Source organism: Prionailurus viverrinus, chromosome B2, assembly GCF_022837055.1.
Source record: "Prionailurus viverrinus isolate Anna chromosome B2, UM_Priviv_1.0, whole genome shotgun sequence".
NCBI classification, from domain to species: Eukaryota; Metazoa; Chordata; class Mammalia; order Carnivora; family Felidae; genus Prionailurus; species Prionailurus viverrinus.
The window spans coordinates 137,048,164-137,061,412 of NC_062565.1; positions in this window are offsets into that span (position 1 = coordinate 137,048,164).

Genomic DNA, 13,249 nt, shown 5'->3' on the forward strand with positions numbered 1-13,249 from the left:
AGTTCCCGAGATCGAGCCCCAAGTCAGGCTCTGCGCTGACAGCAAGGAGCCTGCTTGGGATTCTTGCTCTCCCTCCCTCTCTCTCCCTCTCCCTGGCTCATGCGTATGCATGCTCTCTTACTCTCAAAATAGATAAACTTTAGAAAAAGAGAGAAAAATCAAATTCTAGAGGAAAGGAAATGAGTTGGACACTTACTGATGACAGATCACACAGAGGAAGAGGAAGCAAGGATGTCCTCTGGGAGATGGGTCATGGTCGCCTGGCTTTCTCCCTTGTGTGCAAGGATAGTATAAAGTACCTTTTGCAACTGAATAAACACACCTTCACAGCCCTGACTGAGGACACGAGCTACGTCTGCAACAGGCTGGAGAGGCAGAATTGTATTTTCCCCGCAGAAGTCATCTCTGAAGATCCCCTCACATGCTCCGTGGAGACAATGGCTGCTGTTCCGGACCCATACGCACTCAGACTGAAGGAGGCAACCTTACTGTCTGGGTCTCTGGAGGACTGAATTGCTGAGTGGCTTTGCTTCAGCCATGCCATAGAAAGGTGGGGGGAGTTCAGAGATGGAGGGGTTGTTTTTATACCCCTGTTTTATATCTCTGTTCTCATTTTCCAAATACAGTCTTTAACGAACTTCGTTTATTTTCTCTGCGAAATTATTTTCAACACTATTCGACGTCACTTTAAAAGCATAAACTCATAAAAATATTTCTCCATTTCGTGACATAAGAAAAATAAGTTCTATCTATGTAGATGGTCCATATGCACATTAACTATTTGTCAATTAGACAAGTTGAAATCCCTTAATAAAGCCATTTTCCTCCTTGTTGAAATGCCAGTTGGTTGTTGGCTTTCCCTCCATGGCATTCATTCTAGAGCTGGCAGACCAACCTCACATTTTTGTGTTAGATTTTGTTCTTCTATAATATCCATGTATATTTTATGTTGGCCAATAAAACGTGTTATGTTGATGAGATTTTCTAAATAGGGTTTTAAAATATTTAACACTAACTCTTCTACCAAATACACTTGAGTGATAATTGCCTTTGAGATGATTATTCTGGTCATTGTCTGGGACGTTTAAATGCATGCATAAAATATCTCCATTAGGAAAAAAAAAAGAATTAAACCCAATCAGTTCTACCTTATAGTCTGTCTGTCTTACAGATGAACAGGGGGTGATGCAAGGTCAAGGGGTGGTGGGCTGGAAAGTGGTTAAAGAATGTCTATATTATTTATATTGTAATAATCCTTAGGACTTGGACGTGGAGTTTAATTTTCACTGGGAAGCATTTCATGGCTACATAACCTTTGATCGAGAAGGCTCTTGCCTACTCTATGCAATAGTGATTTTATCCACATTATTGTACAACCCCACTTAGCTTCTCCTCAGTAAGTGGGGTCTGTATGCTTCCCTCTCCTCTATGCTGCCTCCACACTGTTATGCCCGTGTCTTTGTATAAAAATCATTGTTCATTTGAGGCTCCTTGCTAACTGAATATAACTTTTCTCTTGGTCCTCATTGCAGTTACCTGTTAACATCCTGTATGTCTTCCTACTTAAGATGGCTCATAGTGGGACTCCTGGGTGGCTCAGTCACTTGAGCATCCAACTTTGACTCAGGTCATGATCTCACGGTTCGTAGGTTCAAGCCCCACATTGAGCTCTGTGATCTGTTTTGGATCCTCAGTCTCCCTCTGTCTCTGCCCTTCACCTGTCTTCTCTCTCTCTCTCTCTCTCTCTCTCAAAAATAAATAAACATTAAAAAAAAAAGATGGTTCATAGGTGTCTTCTCCAGCCACATTAAGTGCTGCCTTCTTCTTGGGTGACTTTAGTGCCCATAAGGAAAATTCATACAACGTTTTATCTTTAGTTTCTTGGCCTTCTTGATCTTCATACTTTTACCTTCTTTTGTTTCAGCTATTTAAACCTTAGATTGCAGTTTATAGCAATCCAATTGAAACTCTTGTAAGTCAAAGAGAATTTGGGGGGGGGTACTCATTTGAAAGATTCAGGAGTAGACTAGCTTCAGCACGGCTAGACGCAGGGATTTAAAATTGTTATTTGGATTCTTTTTGCTTCTACCCATCTTCCTTTTCTCCTTGATTTGTTTTTCTTTGCGTGTTGGTCTCCCTTTCTCCTTCTGGTGATGGGTTTCTCCATGCTGCCAGCAAAGATGATAACCAGCAGCTACATGGTCTTTTCAACTCATGAGCTGGGAAAATGAGACACTCTCTGCCTCCAAAACTCATGGAAGGAGTGTCAGGGAAGAAGAGTCTGATCATGTCTTCTTGGCCACGCACTCCTTCCGAACCAAGCATTGTGGCCAAGGGATGAACTCACTGGCCTGCATCCCATGAATCCAACTGGCCTGCAGTGAGGGGGGGTGGGTGAGGTTCCAAGGTGATCTGTTCAACCAGAACCACACGTAATGACAGAAGGAAAGCTGGACAGGCACACAGCACACATCTATGACCCTTGGTCAAATTTAGGATCTTCTAATTACCTGCAACTTCTCCACCTCTAAAATCTTACAATCTCCATAAACTCTTATCATTGCAGACCTCTATCTCTTACCCCACGTAAGTGCTTTTTGGGTTTCCTTGGTTCCCATATTTTCTCCCTGCTAGCCTTGCCATCTGGGGTCAGCCTAGATACTCTGCTTCCTTTTTCTAGTCATTCTTTTCCCAACACCTTCAATTCCTTGTGCCCTTGCCCCTCATCCCTCGGATTTGAATTAGTCCCAACTAACAATGTTTCTGCTGCTTTTCCTGCCCCACTGGATGAGACTGGAGGAAATCGCAGGTGGCCTGGCAAATTCTCACCTGAGCCCTCTGGGCTAACTGCTAATCCTTCCCAGTTCCCCAGTTCGAGCTCGCTGCCATTTTCCAAAATGACTGTTGCAAATATTCTACTCTTCCTCAAGGCTCTTAACCTGTCTTCTTTCTCCACTGTCAGCAGATAATCTTATCTCCTCTTTCACCCACAAAGTAGAAGCCATTACAGGACATATCTTCAATATCAGATCCTAAAATAGCCTGATATGTGTGCATATATCGTGGCCCCCTTCCCTCTTCTTGCCTTGGGTTATTTCCTCCGCCTGGCCGCTTGTGTCCTCACTAACTTCATCCTATCAATTGTCCTCTGTCTCGAAAGCGTTTTCAACCTTACTTTCCTTTGTGGTTTCTTTCCCTCAGCATTTAAATATGTTCGTCTTAAATCAGTCCCTCTACTCCCCAACAACTTCACCGTAGGGCCTTATTTCCCTCTGTCTTTCTGGTCTCACCTCCTCTTCACACCATCTTCCGCAGCAACCTGGCTTTGGTCTCCACTCACCTGGTTCTCACATTTTTGTTAGCAAACCTCTGTTAGTTTTTCTAAATTAATCGATTAATCTATTCATTTAGAGAGAGAGAGAGAGAGAGAGCAAGAGGAGGAGGGGCAGAGAGAGAGAGAGAGAGAGAGAGAGAGAGAGAATCTCAAGCAGGTTTTGCACTGTCATCATAGACCTGACATGGGGCTTGATCCCATGACTCTGAGATCGTAACCTGAGCAAAAGTCAGGAGTCAGACACTTAATGGGCCAAGCAACCCAGGTGCCCCAAACCTCTATTAGTTTTGAAGTGTTCATCTTACTAGATCTTTCTGTAACATTTGATACAATTGACCATTTCCTTCTTGAATTATTCTTTTCCATTAGCTTCCATGATGTGACATTCAGCTCATTTCCCCCCTCTCCCCCACACCCCCCACTCCAGCCTCTCTGGGTTCTTGAGTCAGATTATTTTAAGGTTATAGGAAACAAAAGTGAAATCAGAGGTTAATGTAAGGATGAGTATGGATATGAGTGTTGGTGTGAATCTTGACCTCCTAGTCGGAGGTCAGTGAGGAACAGTTATACATCACAGAAACCAGAATGTGGTTGATAGTCCAACGATTGGAGTACCAGATACACGGTACAGGGTGGCTCTCATGGCCGGGTTCTCTTACTGGTCCTATGCTTGCTGGTTTCTTTTGATGTCACGAGGACTCAACTTTCCTCTGTCTCTGTTTCTACTGCTTCAGCTGGTGTCTCAGACGTCTGGCCTCCAGAACTGTGAGACAATATGTTGTTTAAACCACTCAGTCTGTGGACTGAAGATGGGGAAATCATGCCCCATTTTACAAGATTACTGTAAGGATTAAATAATGTAGAGCATTTAGAAAATATCCTGGCATGTGGGGAGTACGCAATGCATGTTAGCGAACAACATTGTTATTGTAAATATTGCTAACTAGTTCCATCTATTCTTGTGGCTTTAATTACCATCTATGCAATGATGATGCCAACCGTTGTCTCTCTAGATCAGACTCCTGTCCTGATCTCGCTGGTGCCGGATGGTGTGGAGAGGACACCTGTAGGAATTGAGCAAAATAGACTTGGGTTCAAATATAAGCTCTGCTGAGTGACTTGGGCTGTTTGATTAACCACTTTGAAAACCCATGTGCTTCAGGACTAAAATAGGGATAATAAGACTAGTTTCCTCACAGAGTCTTTATATAAAGATTCAATGAGTCAATGTATATAAGGTTTGCAGCTTAGGACATGGATGTCACAAGTGCTCAATGAATGTTGTTATATCCTATAGGAATCTTAAACTCAGCATATGCAATGTTGAATTTTATCTATCTATCTATCTATCTATCTATCTATCTATCTATCTATTTATATATAGAGAGAAAGAATGGAAGAGAGGGGTGGGAGGAGAGAGAAAAAGAGAGAGAGAGGGAGGATCTTAAGTAGGCTGTCTGCTCCCTGAGGAACCAAATGCAGGGCTTGATCCCACGACTTTGGGATCATGACCTGAGCTGAAATCAAGAGTCAGATGTTCAGCCAACTGAGCCACCCAGATGCCCCATTTTTAAAAATTTATTTTAATTAGTTTATTTTTTTGCAATGTTGAATTTATAACTTCTGACTCCATCATCTTCTCGCCAATAACCTTTTTCTCTTCTGGGCTCCCTGCCCCAGCCAATGGCCTGACATCTGCTCAAATGTCCAAGACAGAATTTGGGGAGGGAACTCCAACTTGTTCCTCTCCCTCCTCCCATATCGAATAAATCACAAAGCTCTGTCTGCTCTACCTCCTGTCTTCTCTCTTATCTATCTACACTTTCCTTCCACATTAACATCACAGCAGCTTATACCCCATTATCTCTTACTCACTCAGACTTCTCTGAGTGCTGAGCAGATGCTGTGATTCACCACCCAGGTCCTCCCTTTAGGACTGAAGCACTCCTTCAGCTGCCCAGAGCTGTTGGCTCTTGACAATCTATAGCTGAGTTCCTTGCAAGGACTTGCCCTTGGCTGAAGGAAGTGACCTCATCCTGGGTCACAGACTTTTCCCAAAGGCAGTTTGTAACTAGTGACTGGTCAGTGTGGGAGTACAAAGACCTGGCCTTCTTTCCTCAATTCAAGACCGCTCTGAAGGGTCATGTCATATTCAGAACTACACCAGCCCGTAAGACCAGCCAAATCCTCTGTTGCGAGTGCATTATACTTCAACTGCTTCCTCTGCCCAGTCTGCTTTCTTACTTTCCTACAGGTTTTGTTCTAACTGCAATTCAACAAAACTTCTGCCTCCAAATTCCCATCTCAGGGTCTTTCCAGGACCCTTTTTTAGGGTCTTAGGTCCATCTGACAGATTAATTCATTCTTCTTGTAGCTAGTTATGAAACTATGAAGCCATTTGATGTTTTCCATCATGTAGTTTTATCAATGAATACGTGTTTGTTGATCACTTGGTGGTATAGGATCCACAAAAACTAGAACAACAACAAAAAATCCCCCAAATATCAATGACTTAAATTACTTGGTTATCTCCTTCTCTTCAGAATTCTCTATAGCGATTCCTAACTAGGTTCCAGTATAGTGTTGAGTACCAAAAGACTTTATTCTATATTTCCATTTCCTCTTAGTTTTAACAGTGTAGAGTACAGACTGGACACTACTCCAAGTAGCTTAACCAAGAAAGGATTTATTAGAGGGTATTAAGTGGCTTGCAGAATCATGTGAGGGCTGAAGAATAGACTTGAAGTTGAATTTTCCTTAGCAATTCCCAAAGGTACGCCACAGAATGAGACTACCAAAAGCCGCTGCTACTTCCGTAGTCAGAAATCCAGAGGATCCAGAATCTCATTGATACTACCAAGATCTGGAAGCTACCGCTTTTACGGTGCCTCCTCTCCTGCTGCTCGCTCCATTTCCTGCTGCCACCTGGGCCAGAAGGAAATGGGCGCCTTGTGCCTCGTCTCTCAGAATCCAGGCACCTTGTGACTCTCTGCTAATGAAGACGCAGAAAACCAAGAGTGTTTCTTCCACTTGCCAAAAGAAATAGCTGTGGCAGTAGAGGTGTGACTACTGTCGTCTTCCAGATCTCACATTTGGGCATCTAACTGGCCAAACCCAAATTATATCTGGAATCTTTTCTGAAGGGATTCTGGGAAACACAGTATTACGCTTCCCAATATCAGGAGTGCAGAAAGGCATACTGGAACAATGTTTTTCAAACTTTATGATAAACTTTACTCTAAAATTCAACACACACACACACACACACACACACACACACACACACAGAGTCACAGTCATGTCTGTCTGAAATAAAAGATCCACAAGACAATGGGATGCCCTGACATATTCTATTCTAGTCTCTGCTGTGCAATTCTGTACTCCTGTAGGCTATGCCACTTCATGAAGAAATGCCCGTCTTGACCCCCTAAGTTGACTTCATGACCAACTAATGGATGGCAATGGCAGTTTGAAAAAAAATACTATAAGAAGGGAGAAGTGGATGTTGAGTGCTAATCCACGATATTCACTCTACTATATTATTCCCTCTCCTGCCTCTGGATTAACAAAAATGATTTAAGTCTGCTCAGAGAGGGACTTAGTGATGTGACAGTGTACAGTGGCCAGGGAATCAGGAGAATGGGTTCCAGTCCTTCCAGTAGCTGTCTTTCCTTCCATAGAGTGTTGGGGTAGCTCGGTGTGCTAATGACCTAACTGACCTGTACCTGGAAAAATTGAGAGAGCGGATAATTGGGATCTTGTCATTTTTTGTTTGTTTGTTTGTAGAGGATGGATTAAGCCCACAAGGCCATCTTAGCAGCAAAAACACTTGTGCATCAACTATCGTACTCCTTAAAAAATTAGTTGGCTTCAATTCAGTTCCTGGTTATGTACATAGGTGTAAAATCTAATGATTCATTCTCAAATTATGATGGTATGTATTGAATGTGAACTGTACGATTAGTTCACCTGCCCCATGTTTGGAAGGTGATCGTTAATTTCTCTGTTAAGGTTTGCAAAGAATTTAATCCCTTAATGTAGCGCTTTTAGGTAAAAGCTTATATTTGCCAATGACTAAGGCTTTTAATAAGGACTTTTCTCCTAATTTGCTGTAGGTTTGAAGGTAATTGGTGTTAAGAAAGAAAAGCCTACTGAGAAAGCAGAACAAAATAAACATTTAACAAATGCCTATTCTGTGCCAAATGGTGTACCAAGCATTTTCATCTATGATGACTCATCTAATCCTCACATTAATTCTTTTTTTCTAAAATGTTTATTTATTTTTGAGAGAGAGAGAGACAGAGCACTAGCGGGGGAGGGGCAGAGAAAGAGAGGGAGACACAGAATCTGAAGCAGGCTCCAGGCTCCGTGACAGAGCCCGACGTGGGGCTCAAACTCACAAACCACAGATCATGACCTAAGTCGAAGTCAGATGCTTAACTGACTGAGCCACGCAGGCACCCCATCCCCAGATGAATTCTTAAAGGAAGAATTAGAATTCTCATTTTTGCAGATGAGGGGGAAAAGGGTTAAAGTGATTAAAAGGGACTTGCTCTTGGTCGTTAAATGAACAGGTGGAAGAATGTGGGATTTGCACCCAGTTCTGGCAGACTCAGCTCTCGCTTTTCCTCCTGTCCCTACTGCTTTCATTATTTGTTCAAGGTGACTGAAAGTGGAAAAGAGTACTCAAAACAGGCGTTGTCAAGAAGACTGGAATTTTCATGTTTTAGAAGAAGAGACGTTTGAATGGATACTTACTTAAAAGTTTCCTAAGCCACCCTCAGCTCTTTAGAGGACCCTGATATCTATAAGCAACAGGGAATTGTGAAGATTATCTTGTGGGCTTTATTTTGGTTTCATATCTTTCATGGTTTCCTTTTCCTCGTGATAGTATTTAAAGGGACCAGAAGAGTTTGTAAGTAATTATAAAATACTTCCCCATTTTGTGACCTTAACTCAATGAACTGTCATCCATGTGGAACTTTAGTTGTTCACGGTTGTTGCAATGTGAGGAATGCTAAACTTGTAAAATACATGGGGGAAAAAAACCCCTACAAAGTGTTTATGCCTCTTTTAAGGACTCATTAGACTCTTAGCTCAGTGTTTGTGTTTGAATTTTTCTTCTTTTAGCGAGTATACATAAAATTAAGTAAAACGTTAGATTTAAAAGAACACATTTCAACGTGATTCTTCACCCATGCAATTTGATTTCATTACCTTCAGTACAGAGGTTGAGCTGACATAGAAACGGACGGGATATATAATAGATGACTTTGGGAAACACGGTTCACATAGTTTTGAGAACCACGTTGCCTTTTTTTCCCCCTGGCCAAGTCAAGTGGCTTCTTTAAAACTTTTCCTTGATTATTCCTTATAAGTAAGCTAACATACAGTCTACGTGGCTCTGCTGATTGTCCTCAGAAAGTTCCCCCACTGGAGGAAGCCCCTGGGATGCTTCTCACAGAATATATGACTGGCAAGGAAAAGACAGCTTCCAAAGAAGTTCTGAAAAGCCCTTAATCTTAATAATAATAGTTACCATTTATTTTATTTACCAGAGACTGCAGTTGAGCTCCTTGTGAGCTTTATCTAATTTAATCTTCTCCTAAGCTCTTGAGACAGACACTGTTATTAGCCTCTTTTTAAACCTGAAGAAACGTGGGGTGCCCGGTGGCTCAGTCGGTTGGGCGTCAGACCTCAGCTCAGGTCACGATCTCACGGTTTGTGGGTTCAAGTCCCGCGTCGGGCTCTGTGCTGACAGCTCAGAGCCTGGAACCTACTTAGGATTCTGTGTCTCCCTCTCTCTCTCTGCCCCTCCCCCACTTGTGCTCGGTCTCTCTCTCTGTGTCTCCAAAATAAATGTAAAAAAAAAATTGTTTTGAAGTTGAAGAAACGGTCTAAGGGAGGTTAAGGTTAAGTCTGGTGTCAGATCACGCTGCTGGGTGGTCTGCTTGGTGCGTTTCCTTCCGCCCTATTCCGCCTCCTCCACAGAGGAGCCCACTGCCAGGCCCCGAAGAGGGGGTGCCTGGACAGGTCGTGTTCCGTCCTGTATGAGAGGGGCCTGTATCTGTGCATGTGTGTTAGCCAGAAGTCTGGGTGAATTGGACGAGGAGGAAAGAAGTCTGCTCAGCAGAGAGCTGTGTTCACAGCAGGAGATTCTGACTCGCTAGTTTGGGAACCAGGATGATTGCCTTCAGTTTAATGGTAAAGGTTAATTTTTATTTTTTTTATTTTTTATTTAGAAAAAAAAATTTTTTTAACGTTTATTTATTTTTGAGACAGAGAGAGACAGAGCAGGAATGGGGGAGAGGGAGAGAGAGAGGGAGACACAGAATTGGAAGCAGGCTCCAGGCTCTGAGCCATCGGCCCAGAGCCCGACGCGGGGCTCGAACTCACAGACTGCGAGATCGTGACCTGAGCTGAAGTCGGACGCTTAACCGACTGAGCCACCCAGGCGCCCCTAAAGGTTAAATTTTAAAGACCTGCTACTACAGTGGGGACCTCTATGCCACTTGTTTAGAAGTACGATAACATGAGGACTAAGAGCATGAACTTTGGAGTTGTGTTCACTGGACTTTCACCCGAACCCTACGTTTTCCCGTGGGCTTCCGTATCTGGGCGTTGGTACTGTCATCTACAAAATGAGGATTTCTAATGGTACCCATCTTGGACAGCTGGTATGAGGGTTAAGTGGAGTAATAAGTATGAAATGTTCAGTCCAATGCCTGGCATATCATAACTGTCAGTTTATATACTAGTTATTATTGGCATTAGGCCCTTATATGCCCAACAATTATGTTTTCATATTTAATACCTTTGTTCTGAAACTAAATCACTTCAACCAGACAGTTATAGTTATGTTTTCCTCCTTCTGGTAGACTGTTACATGGATGGACACCAATGGATCACACATCCCGGTATTGCTACTCTTGTACAACCCTTCCCTACTTCACAGTGACTCTGGGCTTGGCCATATGACTTGCTTTGGACAATGGGACATCAGCAGGTGTGATGAAAGCAGAGGTTTGACGAGCGCTTGTACACTGGGACTGGCCCTCGTGCAACACAGGTGTGCAAGGAAGACCAGGTCTGGCTGGTCTTTGAGAGAGATCCTAAGATCACGCAGAGAGAGAGGCATAACCGTCCCAGTGTTCTGGTTGAGCCCGACCCTGAGCCAGATTTTCCTCTGAATGCAACTATATGGGGGATGCCAGTAATGCATGGGAGGACTGCCCAGACAACCCATGCAATCATGAGAAGTAATAAATTAGTATTGTTTTAAGCCACTGATTTTGGGGGGGGAGTGGTTTGCTATGTAGCAATGGATGATTGAGACACCCTCTGTGATACACAGAGGATAATATTGTGAAACATAACCATTTACCAAACCTGTGGCAATAAAAACACAGCAGAAATACTATAATCCCAATGGATTGGTATTTCTGTGGAGAAAGAGATGAGTTTTCAAGGAAATTAAAGTAGCACATCTGCATCCTGGGCCCATGTCCTGTTGCCAAGAAGTCGATCAGGAGGCATCAGTCGCCAGGACTTCTGCTCGGTGGGAAAGCCATCGCCGTGGCCGTCAGCCTGTGGAAATACGACAAAAACCCACAGGCGCTCCAACCGCCTTGCCACAATAATCGCAACTCATATTTCCATTTGCCAACAAAACCGGTGCTTACAACAGAAAAATAAGGCAATTTATATTTTCAGAAATAAATGTTTTATTTGGAAAATGTCAGTGCTGGTTGCACCCTAATGGTATTTTTCCAAAACATGTGGTTAGTAAGAAGAGTAGAGGAAGGACTTGGCTATTTCCAGAGAGCCCTGAGAGGTTGACTAAATAATATTGGACGTTATTGTATTTGAAGGGACAAGAGCCTGTTTGCCCTGTGGCTGCCTAATAGATGTGACCTGTGACTTAATCTTGCTACGTGGACCGGCTCAGGTACATGCACTGAACGTTACTCGTCTCAGTGATTCAGATTCCCTTTCTGGAACTGCTTTTATTCATTGCATTTAGCTGAAGTAAATTGAGTGGTTTGGACACTGGAGAGGACTATGAATCCTTAGGGAGAAGATACATTTAATCCATGACTAGGATAGAATAAACAAAACAAAATCCATTTTGAATGAACAGGATGTTTTTTTTTTTTTTTAAATAGACTTTACGTGTTAGAGAAGTTTTAGGTTCACAGCAAAACTGAGTGAAAAAGGTATAGAGATTTCTCACATACTCTCTCCTCCCCTCCTCCCCACCTCTAGCCTCCCCCACTATCAAAATCTCACTCCAGAGTTGTACATTTGTCACAGTCAATGAAACTACCTTGACATACCATTATCACCCAAAGTCTTTAGTTTACATTAGGGTTCTCTCTTGCTTTTGTGCATTCTGTGAAGTTTTAACAAATGCATAATGACACGTACCTATCATTATAGTAGCATACAGTGTAGTTTCATTGCCCTACAAATCTTCTGTGTTCTACCTACTCGTCCCTCCCTCCCCTCAAACCCTGAAAACCATTGATCTGTTTGTTTGTTTTTTACTGTCTCCGTAGGTTTGCTTCTTCCAGAATGTCCTATAGTTGGAGTCATACAGTATGTAACCTTTTCAGGTTGACTTTTTTCATTTAGAAATATACATTTAAGATTGTTCTGTGTCTTTTGATAGCTGGGTAGGCTTATTTTTTTTAGCACTGAATAATATTGCATTGTCTGGATTACCAAAGTTTGTTTATTCATTCATTCACCTACTCATAAAACATCTTGGTTGCTCCAAGTTTTAGCAGTTATGAATAATGGTGCTATAAACATCTGTGTGCAGGTTTTCGTGTGGACGTGTTTTCATGGGTAAACACTAAGAATCCTGGTTGCTGGCTCATGTGGTGAGAGCATATTTAGTTTTGTAAGAAACTGCCAATCTGTCTTCCAAAGGAGCTGTACCATTTTGTATCCCAACCAGCAATGAATGAGCTCCTCCTACTCCACGTCCTTGCCAGCATCTTGCCAGCATTTAGTGTTGTTAGTATTCCAGATTTTGGTTACTCTCATAGGTGTATGGTGGTATCTCATTGTTGTTTTGATTTATAATTCCCTAATTTTGCACAAGTTGAAATGTTACGTGGGGCATCTTTTCGTATATTTATTTGCCATCTGTATATCTTTTTTCGGTGAGGTGTCTGTTCAGATCTTTTGCCCATTTTGAATTTTTTTAAGTGCTTATTTATTTTTGAGAGAGAGACAGAACATGAGCTGGGGAGGAGCAGAGACAGGAGACACAGAATCCGAAGCAGGCTTCAGGCTGTGAGCTGTCAGCACAGAGCCCGACGCGGAGCTTGAACTCACAAACCGTGAGGTCATGACCTGAGCCAAAGTCAGACGCTTAACCGACTAAGCCACCCAGGCACCCCTGAGACTACAGAATAGCTTAAATTAGTATACATTCATGCGTACATTTGTTCACTCCAGAAAGATTAATTGGAGGTCTGCTCTGTCTCATCACAGATGCAGCAAAGATTCAACTATCAGGAAGATATTATATATCAGGTGCTCACAGTCTGGCAGGGGAGACAGACACACATACCATAATCCAATGGGATAGAAGCAAAGCAATGGAAATATACCCCCAAGTTGCCTCTGCTCAACAGATTTCCCCTGTGTCTCAGCCTTTACTGCATTATTTTTTGATAATTTTCATAACTACGTTTTTGCATCTCACAAAGAATTTTTATATATCCTCACCTTCATGGTCTTGCTGTTCTCGAGTCCAAGCCCCAGGTTGGGCTCTGTGCTGACAGCTCAGAGCCTGGAGCCTGTTTCAGATTCTGTGTCTCCCTCTCTCCCTGCCCCTCCCCTGCTTGCACTCTGTCAGTCTCCCTCTCTTAAGAATAAATAAACATAAAAACATTTTTAAAA